At 46.4% G+C, this 21,740-nt stretch overlaps 1 protein-coding gene across 5 annotated transcripts in view; it reads left to right on the top strand.

The window, feature by feature from the left end:
• Positions 1-21,740, top strand: part of LOC144931572 (serine/threonine-protein phosphatase 2A 55 kDa regulatory subunit B beta isoform) — a 210,270-nt gene that overhangs the window by 107,671 nt on the left and 80,859 nt on the right. The window lies entirely within an intron of this gene.

Raw genomic sequence — 21,740 nt, 5'->3', positions numbered from 1 at the left:
TTTGTGGGGTTGGGGAGGAAACAATATCCACCTACGCACGCGCGCACTCACACACGTGCACACACACGTGCACGGTCATGCCGTGCGTAAGCCGCGTGCACTGCCCTGTGCCATCGCGTGCGAGCTGTATTCTTGCTTACGGTAACGCCTGTCACTGCTGCGCAGAAGATTAACTTGTGTTGTCTTCCATCGCAGTCTGTAAGTGGAAGGTAAAATGTATTAAATTTTTTATTTTTCCATTTGGCGTATAAGTGTCGTCTGCTGAAGACGAACGTTTCGTTTTGAATTCCTAAGTACACCTGTATACGCGCGCGTGTGGTCTGTGCGTGTGTTGTGTGTGTACACGGTGAAATGTTGGCTACCACGCTGCATTACGGCTGTACTTTGTTTCCCCTGACCATGGTGAATACATCGTCAGTGACAATTGATGTCCCTTGAGCTCAGCCTAAAATTATTACCCTGTGCAGTGTGATTACCATCAGCACTGGAGCGACAAAGTGATTGCATGCAGAACTTGTCTGACACTGCCCCTTGCGCTTTGCGGTCCTTTATAGGTGCTTGCAAACAAAACAAGTAGTCCGTCAGATGTAAAAGGGGCCTTAATGTGTCAACTACACGGAGTGCGCTTCTGAATTCCGCTTCGCGTTAAGGCCACGGGATTCGAACGTCATTTGCGACGTGAAGGGAAAGCGACAGCCACGGGCAGTTTCTAAAACAGCTTGACGGCATCTCTGCCATTGCATTGACAGGTAAAGCAATGCTGGAGAATGTGCCAACGATGTTTTGAACGTTTAGTTACCCCCCCCAACCCCCGCATTGAACTCCCCCCATCGTGACAGCGTATTCTAATTGCAGTAAAAGCTTTGGGCGTTTTTTTTTTATTTTGGAAGAGCAGTGGTAACGCCGCCGCACCGTTAATTTAACGCACGCTGTTTCTTGAATTGACAACGCATCATAGCTGACAACGCATCGCATTGTCCCGAAGTGGGGGGGGGGGGCTCCCCAAAAAAAATTTCATCTACAAAGCTGCAATTTGAACACAATTAAAGGCGGCTGCCAGCGGGCATTGAGTTGTGATTTGTCGTCCGTTTAAGGACTTGTGACGCATGCTTCTGCCTGTTGGTGGCCAGGGGGCTTTTAGAGACACGATTTGCTGGACCTGGCAAAGGTGAATGCCACGGCCTTCACCAGTGGCACTGGCAAAGCTCGCTGACCTTTCCGTGACCGTTTGAACTCCCAGTGTGTGATTTTTTTTTTGCAAATATAAATGATGGATTCGAGAAGGGTTTGCTGTTTATAAATGCTCAGGTACAAACCGTTGTCTCTCCCAACTGGTCAGGGCGTGGAGCTCACCGCGATGAATCGGCATTGAAAATAAGTGGCGTCCTCTTGAGATTCGCTGGCCGTTGCAAAATAAGATCTGATCGCCTTTTGCCTAATATCACCCGCTTTGCCATTATTATTGTTGTTTTGACTTAATTGTATTTGGTGTTTGTGCATCGTTGTTCACCTTTGTGGTGATTGATATTTGCTGGGCGTGTTATCGTACACGCTGCCCAGCATTGTGGGGGAGGAGGGTGGGGGGGGGGGTGCGCAGCTATAAAACATTCTTGACAGCAGCAGAAATGGAACTGCGTACTCGGTCTAAGTTTATTTTATTTGCTACACGTTCAGCCGGTCGCCGGGCTATTTTGCACGGGAGAGATCCGCGGTGCTGCGTGGGCCACGGCAGAAATGAAACGGAGATAAAAACGTCGACATGGCAGACGACGGGCATTCGGTGCGTATTGGGCCGAGCAGAGAGCGTGCGGGCCATCAGGCGTCAGTGTTTTACCGTACTGTGTGGGGAATGCGAAGCTTACCTTTACGGGTAATTAACTCCCCTCCCCCCCATTACCATTTAGATATTTACCTTTTTGAGTCAGGCTGCAGGTTCAGGTGAGGCAGGACTAGCTTGTTGAGCCGTTTTGACTTGGCCCAAGCTTTGACTGCAGTCATCACCTGGTCATCTCTGCAGGGATAGAGCGGTTCGCCCCCCCCCCCACTCCGCTGTGAACCCGGCAACTTGAGTTCAGTTCCACGCCACGGCTAACGTCGGTGGCATGTGATATCTGACCCTCCTTCGCGGACCCATTCTGACAAACGTGGTGAAGTATGGTGAATCACCCCCCTCAATGACCGCCATGGTTTGGGGGAGGCCTTCATCCAGCAGCAGCCGATTGACACCCGGCTGCAAGTTGTTGTTTTATTCAATTTTGCGGAGGAATAAAGTAATTGAGGTGTTCCGCTGGACAGTGGACGTCAGTGCCGCTGTACCATAATTCACAAGAGCAGGGCATAGCTTGCCCTGCCGTAGCCAAAAGCTCTCCTTGAGTTTACCCGTTGCTGTCTTGCAAGAGACAATGGCCTAATTCACAATGTGTTGTATCTTGTACGCACGTAGCCTACGAGTTATAAAGTGTATCCCGCCATGTGTGTCACCGGTCAGAGATGAAACAGAGGTGAAACAGTGTTGTCCTAATATCGAGGTTTTTTCGTCTGGTGCTCTGAAGCATCAGTGGTGGATGCAGTTAGCTGAATAGAGAAGTGTTAAGGGGATCGTGAATAAGCTCAGCTTATTAATTATCTTGAGTGGTAGTGGTTGTCCTTGCAGATTCCTCTTTGCAAAATGCTGTACTCGGAGTGTCTGCTCCCTAATTCATGAACGAGAGCGAAATGGGACTGTTGGCACGTTTTGAAAACGCACACCCAGTTTTTGGTAACGAGTTTGCGGTACTTGTGCAAAAATGCATTCTCGAGATGCGTTAAATAAAATCCTAAACCCCGGGTAGAAAAAGCGATAGTCCGTTCTACAAACACTCATTTACGCTAAACAAACTGCAGCCATCAGATGCAACCATGACAACTGCTTTGCACGGATTTCAGTTTTTTTTCCCCCCCAGAGAAATTCATTTATATAACGGAGGTGGCAAACAGATTTTACGCGCTATACGCTTAATTATTCATGTGCCCTGATTTTCTTCTCCGAACGGAACTGCACGGTTGCCTGGGCTTTAATCCCACGATCACCACGCTGCTGGGATTGAGGCCACCGTGAAACGGCAGGGGAAGCGGTTTTTGCCCATCGCACGGCCGGGCGGTCGCCGGCAGAGAAAACGTGGCGCCGCAACCGCTCTCGCCGCGCCTCCTGATTTCGCTTGCCGGTCACATCCTCCACGCGACGCGACGCCGTGCCGCGTGTGGTCTTTGCCAAAGATCGTCAGGGTTTACACCAGCGGCGAGACGTTAACTCCCTTGCCTGGTATACAGGAGGGCGTGGGTTCGATCCCGACCCTGGCGTGCCTGTATATGCATGTTCTCTCTCCCTGTGGCCATGTGGATTTTTCACTGGGTCCTCTGCTTTTTTGCTCAATGTTTAGAATCAACATGCGTTTAATAGAGTATTTTGCTGCTGTAAATTTCCATGTGATAAGCCACTTCGTTGAGCTATCGTGTATGGCCAGATCGCTTCTGAAAAAGAGCTGTATAGCTTAGTGCGCCTTACCTGGTAAAACTAAAAAAAATCGTTTCTGACAGTAGGCACCTCTGCACGGACGTTGTATAAATGCTCGTAACACTGAAGCGTTAAAAACGTGGCGCTTAAACGTGAGATGGAGCAATGCCCTCTTCGCTCTTTACGTGTGTGTGTGCGTGGAGAGCGGTAGTGTAGCGTTTAACGCGCTGCGCTATGAACCCGGCTACCCGAGTTCGATTCCCGCTCATGGTCCTGTGCCTCCCCTAGATCGACTCAACCTTAAATGACTACCTGGTGCGGTGTGTAAAACAGCACCACTGGGGAGACAAAGGCGGCCAGGCGTGGTGCTGGTCACCCACCCCATCGTGTGTTGTGCCGGTCTTCATAGGTGCTCGTGAACAGCACTTGCCCCGACAGTCTGTTAAGGCTATACGGGGGATCTTTGTCTTTTTGTGTGCGTGTTACCAAACAGCGGAGGTGCAGCAGGACACACGGCTGCCCTGGACCAGACAGTGGGGCTGCTCACTACGCAGCAGGGAGGGAACCATCAATGGAGAGGGCTCATTATGCAAATACAATTAACAGATTTAAATTGGTATATAACAGTGATAATTATTATAGTTGTTTTCTTGTCACTGAGTCTCAAGGCACATTTTCAGGAGGATGTTGCTTTAGAATTTTTGGTCCTGCTCCGAATTATTTTTTTTGGAATAAACCACATTAAGGGCTAAAGCAGCTAAATTATGCACAATGTAGGTCTAACAACTACTTGCTGTACTGCATTCTTTGTGGTGAGTGTCCCAGGCTGGCTCCACCACTGCATGGTCCACCATCCCCTTACTTATCGCTTGGTTACATGTTTGTACACCACGACATTTGTATAATGTGTTACCCCTCCACAAAAAGAATGAGCACATGTCGATGTTATTTAGGCCTGCAACCTAAAATAGTTAAAATATTTGTGGCTGTTATTGTGCACAATGGTTGGAGAACTCCCCCTTACCCCAGCCATCCTTCCCCCTGTGCCTCCCATTAACAGGGTTGGCTGCGTATGGTGCAAAAGAAGTTCAGCGTACATACATACACACACCTGTGCTGTCGACTCCCCTGTTCAAGTCCAGGCTCAAGACCATTGTTTCATCTCGCTTTGACCGATTGCATCTCTCCTCCCTGTTAAATCGACACACCCATTGTGTGAGCTACGGTCGCGTTTAGATGCTGCAGAAATCCAAATTGTCTTGCGTTGCACGGTGGAGACCAGAAGTTCAACTTCCCATTTTGGTGTCCCGGTAACGCAAAGCAAGCGCGCCCATGGTTTTGTGGCGGCATAAACAATTTGTGATTGACGGATGGCTCAGCGGAATTTATAATGTTTTTGAGGAGCGGAATAATTGGGTGAATCAGGTGGAAACGTAGCCTTAGGGAAGAGTCCTAGCGCAGGATTGATTAGGTCCGCGTGCTGGTGTTAATAATAACCCGTGCCTGTGCGTGCCCGTGTGCGCCTGTGTGAGTGTGCGTGGCACAGTGGCTCGCGCACTGCACGATGAACCTGAGTTCAATTCCTGCTCCCGACCAGTAAGTGGCGAATATTTGAATTTGGTCCTGGGCCTCCCCTAGGTCGACTGAGCCTTAAACGAATACCCGGTGTGGTGTGCAAACATCAGGACTGGGGAGACGAAGGCGGCCGAGCGTGGTGTTGGCCACCCGCCCCACCCCTTTGTGTGCTGTGCCAGCCTTCATAAGTCTGTTAAGGCTGGAGGGGGGGGGGTCTTTGTCTTTGTGCTTGCTGGTGGCCTGGGCGGCGCTGTGCCGTGCCTCAGTGAAGGGGCCCACGACGGCTCGGCCACACTCAGCCAGAACCGGTGAATGTGTGAGGGTAGGGCTCAAGGGCTTTCTGGGAAATGTGGGTGTCTTATGAATGCAGTCAAATCGGCCAAAGGTAAGGTGTGTCCCTGCTCCAGCGAGTGTGAGGCTGCTTTCATCTCCATTGGAAGCTGTGACACAGTGGGGATTTTCCATATTGCTTTGCTCGTTAGATCAGCATTTATAAATAATAATACAGTATCATGATTCCATTTAATAATAATTGATAGCCTTTTTGTCAATCCACTAATGGATCAAGGCCTTGCCCGTGCCGGGTCAGTCACGAGGATTGTTTGACCATAATTCACCACGCCACTCAGTTCGGACTTGTTCACAAATCACTCCCCGCTGATGTCAGCCATGGCCAGAAATCACACTCGTGTTGCTGGGTTCATAGCGCAGTGCATTAAATAGAGTACGACTTTGTTTTTGCGCAGGGAAAGCCTTAATGGGGCTCAACAGTCTCGGGAGGGCTCTGTTTGAGATGTTTGGCCAATTGAATTGTGAGGAGAGAAGCCAGAGGAGTCACGAGGAAGGCACGCGTACGTGTAGGCAGGCACCTCCGATTAGCACGGTTGGCTCCGTACCATGCGAAAGAAGTTGAACATACATACGTACTTACAGGCAGAGCATACAAACGCAGCATCTACAAGTACGAAACTTACCTTCTCCTGCTCGTTCCAATGTACCGATTTCGCTCACACACACAATCTATCTACAAATAATAATCCACCAACCCATCACTTGCATCGTCACACTGCGCTAGTGTTTCTTGCTGCCTCTCGAGCAGAGGTTTGGACGTGTAACATGTCAATACGTATTCCATAGCCTCATCGTCATGATCGTGTTTTTCCCCTTGGTGTGTGTTACAGTGAACACAAACAGTACCTGCAAAGTATACGTGAATGCTGAGAATACAGTGATACCTCGGTTCACGAACTTAATTCGTGAACTGACTCTGGTCGCGAACCGAATTGGTCGTGAACCGAGGCACATTTTCCCATAGGGTTCAATGTAAATCCGGTTAATCCGTTCTGACCTTTTTTTTTGGTTTTTGAAGCACACAAATATGAAACAAATTACAATACACATTAGTACTGTACAGTATAGTAATGTATAAAGAGAGAACACTAACCTTGCTTGAGATGACTTCAGTAAGCACTCAAACGGGTGATCTGTACAATACAGTAAGTACAGTATTGTACAGTACAGTAGTACAGTACTGTATGTGCTAAAAAGCACACCAAAAAGCAAAAAGTCACTGAAAGTGTCTTCACAGTACTCACAGTACTCCTTTCTGCGTCTCTTCTTCTCTCCACGATCTTCCTACAGGAAGTCACGACCACGTGACAGCCTGGAAATAGCATTACAATGGCTGCGGCTCCTGTTCGTGAACCGAAGCGGAGTTCGTGAACCGGAGCATATTTTTATGAACTTTTCTGTTCGTGAACCGAGTTGTTCGTGAACAGAAGCGTTCGTGAACCGAGGTATCACTGTAATATGATATATAGCCTACTGCGTATGTGTTATACGCTTTAAGCGGGTTCTTTTTGTGCGATTTCGTGTATATGCGGCCAACTTATTTCTTACCAAAATTCGCCATTCAATGCGGTCTGAATTCACGCGCATGCGGCTCTGGTCGGACGTGGGACAGCACTGTGTGTGTGTACTATTCGGCAGGTAGCCGTCTCATGCGGTGCATTGTGGGCTGGGTGAGTGCGGTCCACGCCACGGCGATTTCGCTGTGTGGCGGAGCTCTCTTTCTTTGGAACGCGTCTGCCGCGTAAGGCAAGGGAAACCTGTACGTGTAAAGTGGGGAGTTCTGATCGCACACTGAGGTTCTGCTCAGCTCGTTGTCCCTGCCAGAGTCTGTGAAACCGGAACCAGCTGGTGAGGGGGGTGCACGATTCGAGAAGTCGGTTGGAGATGCTCTCAGGACCTTTGTCTCTGCAACATGAAATGTTGATGCTCGACTTTGGAATGCCAAGGGAGATGGACGTTTTCTGTGAGTCATTCAATCAATAGGGCACTTTAATGTGTACAGTATAAGCTACGTCATCAATAAAGATATTAGATCTTAGTGGTTACCGTGCCATTGAGTATTTTTTATGAAATATGTTTAATGAAATTGCTTCCATTAGTGAAATGCGACGTCTTTAGTAATGTGCACATTAAATATACTATGATGTAAATTGTAAAAAAAAATATATAGAATTATATGGCTGCCGAATCAATTTGCCAAATCCCAAATGTGAAAATTTTCTTTGAACAAAAATGTTGCCGTACTTTTGATGAACATTCACCCTGAATAAATGAGGGAAATTGGATTTTAGGATGAATAACTTTTTTTCTCAACCCATGGGCAGCACTGTAAAACCTAGCTGTACCAAATACATAATTCTGTTCTGTCCACACCACATGTCAGATGTCGCGCAGTGTCATCCGGTGCAACGATGCGTTGTCTGATGCATTGGTGGGTGATCTGGGCTACCACGGTGGCGAGATGTTAACTACCTCACCTGGTATACAGAAGGGTCGTGGGTTCGATCCTGACCCTGATGCCTGTATATATGGAGTTTGCTCGTTCTCCCCGTGATTGTGTGGATTTCTCCAGTTTTTCCCCTCTACATTTAGAAACATTTGTTTAAAGTAATTGGCCGCGATTAAATTCCACGTGATAAGCCACATTGTTGAACTATCATTTGTGGCCAGGTCGCTTCTGAAAAAGAGCTATGTAGTTCAGCGGGTCTTACCTGGTAAAATAAAAAAAATAGTTTAAAGTTTACTCAGATGGGATTCAAATAGAGGTGAAAACTGGGCCCAGAGGTGACCTTTAGGCCGGTGGTTCCCATATTTTCTGACCCTGTGGATCACTGGCAGCCCCCTTCACTGTTTTTGTAGACCATGCAATTAACAAAAAAGTGTTTTGTAAAATAAATCGTTTCGATTATTTGGCTGCTATAAATCTCCACGTCATTATAAACCACTTTGTTTAGCTATCCATTTGTGGCCAAGTCGCTTCTTTAAATAACTGATGGCTCAGTTGGCTTTACCTGGTAAAATAATAGTTTAGTTTTAGTATGTATGTTTAACTTCTTTTGCACCTATTCATTTCTAGTGATTTGCTTATCATTCCTATACTTTGCACTCCTATCGTTTTTTGTATTGTTTGTTGTAACTTTCTGACCTGCCCCTACTGGACGTCTGTGAAAAAGAGCTTCATAGCTCATCAGATTTCTCCAGGATAAGTAAAGATTTCTGATTCTGATCCCAGGTTTAGAACCGGTGCTCTAGGCTGTAGAGCGGGCTCAACATACCATTGAGATGTATTATTAGTTCAACATGTATATACGTAGTTAAAACACATGTGTGAAATAATTGCGTGGTTCAATATACGAGTACAATATTATCCATAAAATGCTGATTAACCCTTTCCCATTTCGATGACGTACGTGTACGTCATCAGTTTTTCTTTAGATTCCGTTCAGATTCTGTACGGTTATGTCATCGGAACAGAATTGATTCCAAATGAATTTGGAAGTTAAGAGGCCATGCGGGAGGACGTGTGGCGGCACAGTTTGGTGCCGGCTATCGTAGAGTGCGGCGGTCATGTCACTCCAGTTCTCTGCGGTGAATGTCTTTAAAAACAACGGCGCTACGCCTCTCTAAACAAAATGAAAGCTGAGCGGCTTGCAAGTTCCGAGGTTCGGCGGTGAATGGGACACCACCGACCCTGCAACTTGCAGGCGTCTTGGAACGGGAAAGGGTTAAGGTGGTCAATTGAATAGGAAAACATCTCGTACCAGATTCCCTTTTTGACTTAACACCTAAAACACATTTCCTCAGCATATTTCCAAATTTTGTTTTATTGGGTGAGGGGGACGCGGGGGGACGCTGACATTTTTTCGCTGCAAATCTTGACAGGAAGGAACATTCACCAGCATGCGAATGTTATCCTTTCGTCTCTGCCAACATTGCCCTCGACAGCTTTGTTTCGCATTTGACTATTTGACTCTGGCAACCGTGGATCTACTTATTTAAACGTCGCGGAGCCTCATGTATAAAGTTTAACTTTCATCAGCTAAATGTTAGACATTTTCGTAATCTTTTGTGTCATGCTAACAAACAATTGTAACTCCCTTCAGTGATTCCAACTCGTTTGTTTGACACTTATGGAGATGCTGCATATTTTAAAAGTACAACACGATTTAGTTTATTTGAACAAAAATGAAATTGTCAATTGCATGGCAAATCAAACAACCATTTTCACTGCCATTTAAATGATAATGCAATAAAATTTGGTTTAAAGCAGCAAATAAAAATGTCAAGTGGACCATCGCTCGATGGATTTGCTCTACCTGAACAATTTAAATTTGTTCAATTCGTCACAAAATTCCCCCCAAAATATTTTATTTTTTAACTGAAAGGGTCAATGATATCAGATTATTAAAAATAAATAGTCTTCGGCAAAAATAAAACCGAAAAGGCCGCAGCTTGTCGATTGGCTGCTCCGCCGGCCCTGCAAAGCTGTGTCGGCCCATTAACCATGATGTCGTTAAATATCTTGTTGGTAATGAAGAGAACATGCGACGTACATTACCGCGCACCCATCCGTGTCTATGCCGCTGCCCATCCCAAAAAAGGATGGCGTGCATGCGTCATTTAGTTGCATGTGTCCTAATCAGGCCGATTGGCGGGATGCAACTCGCTCATTTGACAGCCTTGTATGTGCTTGCTGCCCTGAGGCAGGTGAGTGGGAGGGGAGGGGGGGTGGGTGGTTGGGTGGGTGGTTGGGTGGGTGGTTGGGTGGGTGGGTGGTTGGGTGGGTGGTTGGGTGGGTGGTTGGGTCGGTGGTTGGGTGGGTGAGCGGTAGTGTAGCGGTTTGCGCGCTGTGCTACAAACCCGGCGACCATAATTTTATTCCCGCTCACGGCCAACACCAGTAACGAATATTTGAACCGGTCCTGGGCCTCCCCTAGGTCGATTCAGCCTCCAGTGACTTCCTGGTACGGTGTGTAAAAACATCGCCACTGTGGAGACAAAGGCAGCTGCCGGGCGTCGTGTTGGCCACCCACCCCCTCGTATGCCATGTCGGCATTCATAGGTACTCGCTAACAGCATTTGCCCCAACGGTGTTGAAGGCTATACAGGGGGGGGGGGATTTGGGGTGGGTGGGCACTCTCTTGTAGGTTTATCGCTCATTCGCTTAGGAGATCACCGTGTGGCCCACGTGCTCTGGACTGGACCGATGACATTTTGTTTGTGGTAACTCGCGTGGCCTTGCCCCTTTACGCAAAGGCTTCACTTGCTGCGATGTCACATCACGCTGGGCTGAGTGTTTTGGAAGGGTAACGTTACTTTACCGTGGACGTGTTTGGCCAGCATGCTTTATGTTTTGCCATTGCACTATTTGAGTACACTTTCTGCAACATATGCAAATGGCTCAGGGGGCCTTACCTCGTAAGATAAAAAGCATAGTTTAGTTTTATTTGTATATATTTTTAATGTAATTTGTTTATCTTGCCTATAATTTGCACTCTCGGCATGTTTTTGTTCTGACCTGCCCCTCCTGGAAATATGTGAAAAAGAGCTTTATAGCTCATCGGATTCCTCCAGTATTGATATATATTCTGATTCTGAGTCATGTGCAAATTAAACCTGCATGCACGTTATAGCATATATTGCACAGTCTACGATTGTATGGAACTTGTGGAACGGATATTCCCAGAAGTTAATCTTCTCGGTCGTCTTATTATCCACGTTTAAACGCGGGTAAAACTCCTCTTATCTGAAAACAATGTGGATAATAGCAAATTACTTGTGTGTAAATGAATGTCTCTTGTTCTAGTTCGTGTGTATCAACTGCAATGTTCTCAATCTGTGTGTTGTGATCGTTTTTAATGTCGGGAAATAAGTATGATTTGTGTGATTATGCAGTCCGTTCATCTAGAATACTGCGTGTTTTCATAACCCGAATTGGATGTCACATGATAGAGTGAACAGTAGGAATAAGCGGTTGTACGGCTACCTCGGCGTGGCATCACACAAGGCGGGATGCTGCTGGATGCTTCTAGACGATACTCACGCGCCTCAGTCTTTGTTCAGCCTGCGTACACATCTCACGCGTTATCGCGGACTGTGCTTTACCCAATGTTACGTATTATTAATGATAACGTGATTTTTCCATAACTTGGTATTCTTTAGGGACGCAACTACTACGGCGTCATAAGAGACCATACTTTATGTGAATACAGGTGTCCTTGTTTGTGCCGTATCTGGTGAATGCCCGCACGATGAGTGCTCGCTGCTCGCCTAATTTGCGTGGCGTCTACAATTTGAATCCTCCAGTCATCTGTAACGGCACACCGAGACGTGCCAAGCAATCCACACATGCTGTGTTCTGCTAAGTGAACGATAAAGACACTGAAATGTGGTAATTTGCAAAAAAGCTGGCCTTTATACAGAGAATGACTGCCTCACGTGACAGGGGCAAGCCCTTTATATAGATATGAGTATTAGGGGACAAGTTTTGGCACGTAATTAAATGCATAAAAACGAATTAAAAGAATATTTCCTTTCATCCTAAGACACAGCCCATTCAAATGCAATCAGAGAGACCTTGAAACAGAGATTATTATTAACACATCCAGTGGCCTGGTAGCAGCACATCAAGGGGCACATCTAGCGGCTTGGTGGGAAACAGGTCGAGGCATGAGTTTAAGAAGCTTCTGCATTTGCTCATCGTGATACTCCTCTATTAAATAAAAAAAACACAAGTAAAGGATGCATAATCGGTGCTTCTCACCCCAGGGATGCAGACGGATGGCTAATTGCCAACACGCGACACCTGAGGCTGTGGCGGAGTGCACCCTGGTGATTTTACACATGCCAATATGCCCTGTCCACCCAGAGCCTCCGGGCGAGAGAAGCCTGAATTATGGGCCCATCTTGGTCATTTGTGTTTCTTTCTTACGAGCGCAATCAGCATCGTGCATTTGTTATAAGAAGTCGTGGTTAATTGAAATTAACTGCCTGCCAAACACATACTGCTTCTTGGATTGTATTTGTGATATAAAATTTAATCATTTACGGCCCTTTGTCCATTCACTTGCTTAACGAAGGTCTCCCCCACGCCATGTCAGTCATGGTGGTTTTGGACCATTATTTGTGCCCAGGACTGGTTATTATTGTAATGTTTTGAAAAAAAAGGGATGGAACAAGCACAGTTTGGGTGTGTGTGTTTTAGGTTTATCATCAGTGTATTCATCATCGGTGTGACAAAAGTTACATTGAAAACACGAACGGGTAATGCTTATAGGATGCGGGCCCACCAGTGTTAGTTTTTTTCTATCCTACGCATTGCGGATTCATACCGAGGATGTAACCAGTCCAAGGTTGTCTTGCTTTAGAAAATATGGCTGGGAAACATACGTCTGAGAGGGCCACTTATGACGTTTTACTTTGAAGTCGTTACACAGACTTCCTTTTCCCTTGTACTTTTATTATTCATTTAAATAATTTACAGAATCTGCAATAACCAAAAAACTTATTTTGGGGGGTTATAATGGTATTCTCTTAACGACTTCATGAATGCACCACCGTCCGTAAGGGACCAATACAAATCTCTGGTCTGTGTAGGGAATGAAGCCACTTTAATTGCATTCACGTTATGGATGCCCTTGTAGGCTTGCTAGTATTGCAAATATGTTCAGGCAGTATGTATTTTCATTTGCTCTTTTTGAATTGTCACTCAAGTTTGAGTTCATATTTCTTTTTTTTACACGGATGATCCTATTTGGCCAGTTTCCCCGGCTGTTTTCCAAGGGAGATGGATGGTGCATGAAGCAGCAGCAGCAGCAACAATAACACAAAGACAAAGCAAGTCAAATGTTGCCGAGAACGGGTCCAGAGTCCTTAAGGGGTATTTCCACAACTAACAAACGATGTGTTCATCGGTCGTAAACGAAACGCCCAATACGTGCATAAAAAAAAAACACAGTGCAAAGAAAATGACAGCAAAGAGGCACCAGAAAAAAGTTAAGAAAGCTGTAAATGTTTTAGTCTAGCAGTGACATGAACGCACGCAAATCAAAAAAGACGGTGCAAGCGTGCGAATTTACTGTATGGGATAAATGCAGTCACTACTTAGTATAACAAGACGGGGCTTTGCTCTTTATCAGGACAGGTAAAAAAGAATAATCTAAATCATGCCCGTGGTGAAATGAGCGTTTTGCTGGTGGTTACTATCATTGGTGGCCTGTTGAGCCAGAGGAGGAAGTTTCCCATTGCCCAGTGATAATCGCATCATATACGACGGCCTCCCTCCCCCACTCAGCGGTGGCGCCACCACAGGCGGTGTTCACCGCACTAGTCCTGGTACCTTGCGTGGTGATTATGGACTCGCAGAGTCGACCCGAGGCCAGGGATTTGAACTCGGATCGTACGAAGTTGGCTCGCGTACGGTGCATCTATCCATAACGGAAGCAGCCATCCAGCATGTGTGCAGCGGCGTCCTCGTCCACTTGACCGTGCACTGTCTCCGATGCCCCAGGAATGATGGAGTAACTCTTGCTGGAACTCGCGACAGATGTTGCCCAGTGAAGCTTGAGCTTTTCTTCTCATCAATCCGTTTGTCAAATGGAAGACGCGCGTGACCCGACGTCGTCTTTACCTTTGTTTAGCGGTGAAATGCGGAATCGCGTAGCCTGCAGAGAGTTTTACCATAACTGAAAAAAAACATTGAGCATTTTTCCACCTGGGCTCCATTTCCATTCTGTACAGTACGTAATCAGCCGCATTGGGACTAAATAGCACAGAGAAGGGTGCAGAGTAACAGGCCCCCAGACCATTTCCACAGGGCATTATGCAGCCGGGTGAAAAGATAATGCAAACTCGACTGATTTGAAGTGAGACCTCCTGTTGTGCTAAGCCGGAGCTGGCCATGAACACACTGCCCAGGTACAATAACTCCTGCCTCTCCACAACTACCCAATGCTTATAGAGGGATTTGAGGTGGAGGGGGGTTAAAAAACACAGAGTACCTGGATATGTACGTTTTTTTTATTATTTAGATAATTTTTCTGCTGTAAATGTCCAAATGATAAGCCGTTTTTTTGTGATTTCATTTGTGGCCAGGTCACTTCTGAAAAATAAGTTAATACCTCGGTGTGCTTTGCCTGGAAGGATGGGAATGGATTAGTTTTATTTGTATATTTCTGGGTGATTTGTTTACCTTTCTTGTACTACTGTCCTATTTTTGTATTGTTGAAACGTTCTGACCCGCTCCTACTGGACATCTGTGAAAAAGAGCTTCATATAGCTTATCGGATACCTCCAGTACAATAACATATTCAGATTTTTATTCTGATAAGGCCCTCCCCCCAATCTCTTAGTGGTCTAAGCTCCAGCATCAACAGCAGCAGAGTTTCCTGGTTCCTTCTCACGCAACATCTACACACTTGTATATTCACTTGGCTCTTTGCAGAACTCATGGGCACTGTTTGACTCTTGGTCTGTGTTACAAGTTGGCCACCCCTGCGCTATTCCAATGAATGCCGATTCAAAATCAACAGTTGAGGTGCGTACGTGCCCACGTTGCTCCAGGCACAGTACTAATTGCAGCATGACATCAAGGTAACACGTGACTAATCGGAGTGACGGTGGGATCTATATGTCAATCAATACATGGATCTGTCAGCCGGAGGTTCATGTTACCCTGCAAGAGCCATTGAGATACCAAAGCTCCTTTTGAGAAGCAGGATGGGTCAAGGTCTTTGATCAATGAATGTGAAGTATTTTTGTTTTAGTTCATGGGTGGGTGTGTGTGTTGGTGTGTGTGAAGCTACCAGTGGTGTAGTGGTGAGCTGCAGTGCAGTGGATAGTGCACTGCGTTTCGAACCCGGCGGCCCCAGTTTGATTCTCTTTCACGACCAGTGACGATTATCTGAACCTGTCCTGGGCCTCTTCTAGGTCGACTCAGCCTTCAATGAGTACCTGGCCACCCACCCCTTGGTGTGCCATGCCGGCCTTAATTGGTGCTCGCTAACAGCACCCCAGAATACCTTAAATGCAGCAGTCGCAATGGGTGCTGGTGATGTTTCCTTGTCACTGCGTCTTTGTGTTTGCCCTAGTGCGCGCGGTAGTGCTCCCCACATGCCCGGCACTGCTGTTTCGGTGGCTTGGCTAGTAACGTGTCGCGTAGGCACCTGCTCGGGCTCTACATGACGCTACAGTTTCTATCGGGCTGCAAGTCCTGCAATCTACGGGGAATATAGCTCCGCCGGGTGTCCGTGTTGTTGACTGTAGGTGCAATGATCTTGTGAGGCAGGATCTTATTTCGCTCCACTGCTGTGAATCCGTAATGATGAAAAAGCCGTGCCTCGATCGATATGTGCACTTGGTTAGTTTGTCGCTCGCGCGCGCGAGAGCCGTGTTGCCGTTGATAGGGGTTGGTGGGCGGGGAGTCTCCATTGCCCAGGGGCGTCGGGTGGCATTAGCGCATGGTGGCTGCATTTTCCGGGCGGTAGCTGTGCTCACGGTGATGGAAAGGAGGGGGGGATCGCATATCTTCATTGCAAACGGGAAATAATACAAACATACGTAAATCAATCTCCATTGATTCTCGCTTGGGCAAAGGTGGGTTTTTACTGATTTACCCATTGTTATCTCGTGAAACCAGTCCTTACCGCAAAGAAAAATGTATTTTTTTGCCCAATGCTGTAACATTCGATAATGGAATAAACACAACATTACATGATCGGTAAAATGTTTTGTACCATATTTCACTTGCTAAAAAATGCTAAATGTCCGTTTTCATGAGACGCTGTGACGTCTCCACTTCTCATTTATCAACACCCATCGCCAAAAATCACTGTGCGGTTGATTGCAGAATTCGTGCGGTGAACTTGCTGGAAAACTGGCTCGTTGGTGAATTTTGTAACCACGAAGACATCGCTACATCGCAGCCATTGAAATAATACAAAAAATGTAGCCAACGCATTAATTTCATGCGGAAAATTGCTGGAACGTGGGTGTATAATTTCATTGGGGTTGATGGCACTGCAGATTTAGGTTTATACATTCCGCATCCATAGTTCGTGGCTGTTTGCTTACCTCTGTCCTGGATGATGGTGACCTGCTGACCCCTCTGGTATAAGCAGTGGCGTCTCTGCTCCTGGGGGAACCCCCCCTAATGGATTCCTGCGAACAGGTTCTGCGCTGTTGCACCACAAGCAAGCGCCACAAATCAGCTCAAATATTAATGCCGTCCGCTGGTTTGAGCAGCACTCTGGGTGCACAGCGGCCCCGATCCAGCGATTTAGCGCGCCAAGCACCGTCGTGTTGATTGTGTTTTTGAAAACCCACCCCTTACCATTCTATCATATTAAAAAAAGAAGACTTGCATTGTGTTATAGAGTACACATATTTATTATTATTACGACGCATCTTTACTCGGGAAAGCTTCTTTGAGTCTCACGCTGGCGAAGACGGTAATTACCTTGCCTGGTATATAGGAGGTCGTGGGTTCGATCTTGACGCCTGTATATGTGGAGTTTACACATTCTCCCTGTGATCGTGTGGATTTTTATCTGGGTCCTTGTGTTTTTCCTTCCACATTTAGAGTATTCGGCTGCTATAAATTGGCACTTGACAAGCCACTTCATTGAGCTATCATTTGTAATAGCCATGTCGCTTCTGAAAATGAGTTGCGTAGCTCAGTGGGCCTTATTTGGTCAAATAAAAATGGTTTAGTTTCGAGTCTGATGGCTCTTTCTCGAAGTCCCTGCAAAGTTTTTTAATGAGGGGGTGAACTGCTGGCAGGGTTATTGGCTTGTGCAGAGGGGACTTGTATGCATAAGACACCCATGATGGAACAGTGACGACGTTTGTAAGAGACATAAGAGTATATGTGTGTGTTTGACTCGGCTACGTGTGTGTTTTCCTTGCACCCTGGTCTCCTACCACATTCATGACATTCACAAAATGGGCCAAGTACCCCATAAAGAAAGAGAGTTTTGCAAGCTTAGACTTCGTGTTGTGCCTCAACCAATCTCGCTAAAAGGCGGCGCGCAAACCCAGGGCACGAATCTGGTTGCTTGGCAAAGGTGAATTGTGTGCACTCTTAAGAGCTTCAAGAGTTCACTTATTTTCTCTTAGTATGCGCTTCAATTTTGATGCCACTTCTTTTTTTACATCTGAAGATGTCGCTTAACTGGACACGTGTAAACATCTTATCTGCGTGGGCACAGAGCATCCGCTGTCTGATGGTGATCATGAGAGAGAGAGTGAGCCGCGTTGCAGATTCTCCGCAGCAGCCGTCATGCGGGGAGCTGTTCTCGGGCTATAATTATTCCATTAATTGATGCCTCTGGCCAGCCAGACACGAACGTGATGCAATCTTCACGGTATCCCTTTATGAGCGAACGATTGCTGAAAGTCTATTTTAGAACCACGTATTTTGACACCAAGAGTGCAAATTAATTCCATTGGTGAGCTCATCCAAAGCACGCACACGATGCTGCACGTACGTAAGATAAATGGCCGTCTTAAACGTTTGGCTAATGGCGGACGACATTGGCCGAGAGGTATTTTTTAATTACGAGCGAGAGCGAGAATTAACTATGGATCAAATTCCCTGAATTTGCGTGCCCCCTTCGCGCGAATTAAATCGTGCGTGCGCTTGTGGATGCGCGACGCACGAGCCTCGTGTTTGGTCGTTGTGAGTGGGGCATGCAGGTTTTGTACCGTCAAGGGGGGGGGGGGGGGCACCGCTTCCGCCTTGCATAAACCACAAGACGGCGGTCACCGCATCGCGCGCGGCGCTTTCGGACGTGCTTCTGCGGCCATCTGGAACGCTCTTCCTTCAGATGTTAGGAAGCCACTGGCGTTATGCACTTTTAATTTCATCTAGAGTGAAAGCTCATTTATTTAGATGTGATTTTTGTGTTTAGTCTGTTGTCCTTGTCCGGCACACCTGCAATGAGCACGGTTGGCTATGTACGGTGCGATTGAAGTTCAATCTACGAACGTACATGTCTCTCGGTTCAGAGGTAGTGGGTTCGAATCCGTGTGCAGCCATCTGGCACGATCCTCATGCTCTTGGACCAGTTTTCAGAACCTTCCTGGCTGCCTTGATTCCTTTCTCCACAGAAATGATGGCACTGGTTGCTCATTTCAGTCCGAGTTGACCCAGAGAAGACTTGGCAGGTGCTCTCTCACTTCTTCTTCTTCTTCTTCCATTTTCTTATCCAGAATCAGCTTTTTTTGCGTGTCATATCCTAACCTTCAGATAGCAAACGGAGGAGTACATTTTGAACCCAACGTTATATTTTACACCTATTTGCTCGCCACGGTGTGAACGACGAAACAAATAATTGGCCGTGTGCCGCGACGTCTCCTGCAATGCTAAATAAATTGCCATCATGAGCTCTCAACTCGCTGTCAAAGGTTTTTTTTCCAGACCCCAGATTGTGCTTTGTTCATCCACTTTTCTCAAAACTCTAAAGTTGCCAGACGTAATTCTGCAGATGCCCACGCTTATCTTTTTTTTTGCCCCGCAGCATTCAGACGTTGTGGTTTTGTTCTGGCAGCAACCCATGGTTATTAACGATGCACATCACAGCAAATGCAATTCAACTTGCTTGCACAGCACGTTAATAGACTGAATCTAATCGTTTAATATAATTTTCTGGGAAGTGTTTAATTTGCTGTAGCATTTAAACAAACCTGCCGTATTATTATTGACGGCCAATGAATACAAATTGTATTTTCACATTTTTGCAATTGTGGTTTCGCTTGGGGCATGCATTCATTTTTGTTTATTCCAACACGGCCTGCAGGCACAGCCTCACCCGTGCTGTCGCTCCGAGGCGCTCGGATTTTCTGGTGAGGGAGTAAATCCGACGCGGTGAAATGAGATGGGTGTCAAATCAAAGCACATTGTGCCAAAATACGCAAACTTTAGCAGCGAAGCGCACGGCGGAGGAAATTTGGGTCACGCGATGGCACGCGGGGAGCCCCACTCGGTGACCTGAAAAATAACGCCTTGGAAAACACGGGGAATTCTATAGTTCATTCCAACAGGGCGAGATACTGCAACTCTTTATAATATTGTTTTGTTAAATATTTGTACCGCATATATATGTCCGATTAGCTATGAGCACCTCTGGTTAACGCGGTTGGTTATGTACGGTGCGAAAGAAGTTGAATGTACATTGATTAATTTTATGAATGTTTTTACACGTGACTGTCATACAGTTCGAGCGCCAGATATGCAAGAAAATACAAATATTTGTCAATGTTATCTATTGTGAGTGGACGTCAACCCCCATGAAGCCACAGAGCCATGTGACAGCCTCCTCCAGCACATACATACATACATGCATCTCAATTGCCCCGTAGCTTCAAGACATAACTCTGTTAAGTGTCTCTTTAAATGTTACCTGTTAACATTTACTCGAAACCTCCCTCAAATTCTTATTGTTTAATATTTGTATTATTTTATTGTTTCCCTTCTACGTGGCTTTACCGAAAGAACCAAGAATATGAATCCCTGCAGTCACGAAAGCTTTAAATCAAAACCTCCCTCAAAGTTGCTTTTTTGAGGGTTCACGACCATCTCCGTCTCATTCATCTCTCCAGGAGGCTTCCCTCGTCTCTCCGCATGATGCGATGATCGCGTTTAATAGTCTTGTCGGACTTGCAACGCTTTGGCGGAATATATCGCACTGAAATGGCTCGTGTGTTCGTGGGTACAAACCCTCGTGTTGTATTTCCCTTTTGAGACAAACGGTGCTCGAATCTACCCGCTTAGTGTGATCAGGTTTTGTTTCATTGTAAGATAATAAAAATGTGCCGCTTCTGGTTAGCGTACCTGCACGACCAGATTTTGCATTATTCGCATTGTACTATATAATAATTATAACATGATAGATGGTTGACGTTGTTCTCATGCAAGCCCAAAGTTTCATGATCAAATTGGCTTTCAGTTTCCTTTTATATCCCATTTGCTCCATTGGCATTTGGGATTTTTCCACTGCAGAGCCGCTCGTTATGTATGGCAATGTGGGATTCGCGTGCTAGGCCTTGACCTGACACCCGATAAAGGTTTGGCTTAGACAACCCTGACACTGTGCTAGCTTCACTTGTGGACACACGAGTGATTTGCGCTTGCCGCTGTTGGTCCGTTGGCTACAAAAGGGCTGCACTGAATTGGTTTGAGTGGAAAACATTTGATTACACCGCAGTTATTGGGGTGACTGCGCTGAGGATCATCAGCCGAGAACGTCCGAGATCGTTGCGTTTACGTCAGCAGAACCTTGGGCATGTCAGCAGAACTCATCTCAGCTCTCCGTCAGTAGCCTCCTCCCCCCCCGCTCACAACGCCCATCATCCTCTCCTGCAACATTCGTTTGAAGCTGCAGTTTGCGGCTTTGTTTCCTTGGCTTCAAGGCTATAAATGAGCAGCAGGCTGCAGGCCTATGGGTGCAGGGTGACTCGCATTGCCGCTATTTTCAACCGATCGACAACGCCGGGCTAAATGAAATAGCATGCGCCAGTGTCACGATGTGCCGTGTGTATGAGGGGTGGGGGGGATGGCTTCCCTTGCTGTCGAAGCAATTGATGATTTGTGGGTCTCATAAGGACTCGGCAGTGGATGGGCCAGCGGCGAGTGTAGGAAAGGGAGTCAGGTGGCATGCGAGTTTGCTGATGGTTTTTCTAGTTTTAAAACGAATTTCTTTAGAACCTGCGTTTTGTCTTCAGTTTGTTGTCCTACCCCCCTCCCCGCACCTCCGATTAGCACGGTTCGCTACGTACGGTGTGAAAGACGTTCAACGCACGTACATACGCACGTACGTCAGTTTGTGAGGAGCTGAACGGAAATGCCCGAGAATGAGCACTGAGGCCAAGCGTCATCCAGTCGTTAATTCGTACTCTCTCTTTAGTACTTTCTTTCTAGTTACATATCGTGCTCTCAAAAATATGTGCACAGTTATATCGGTAGCTGGGCGGACACTTTTATTTTATGGTTGACATTAATGTAGGCCGTCTGCCTTCCTTGCCAAGAAACATGCTTCTCTTGCAAAGAAGAACAAGACTTAACACATGCTGCACACAACAGATAAGAGCAAGCTTTTTTAGGTCGCTTAAAGGAAAATAATATTTTAAGCAAGACACACGAAATTTGCAAAGTAACAAAAAAATGCTTTTCCCCAGGCAGTGTCCCCATACCAGCCCTAAGCTGATTCCTGAGCGAGGTCTGACAAAACGGGAAGAGATTGGACGCATTCTTTGGCGATTCGATTGATTCAAACGCTAGTATGGCAGATATCTTGTGAGAAACCTCGTTGATCTTTACACACTG

This window comes from Lampetra fluviatilis, chromosome 4, assembly GCF_964198595.1.
Source record: "Lampetra fluviatilis chromosome 4, kcLamFluv1.1, whole genome shotgun sequence".
Classification (NCBI taxonomy): Eukaryota; Metazoa; Chordata; class Hyperoartia; order Petromyzontiformes; family Petromyzontidae; genus Lampetra; species Lampetra fluviatilis.
This window is presented reverse-complemented; position numbering and strand designations above follow the sequence as displayed.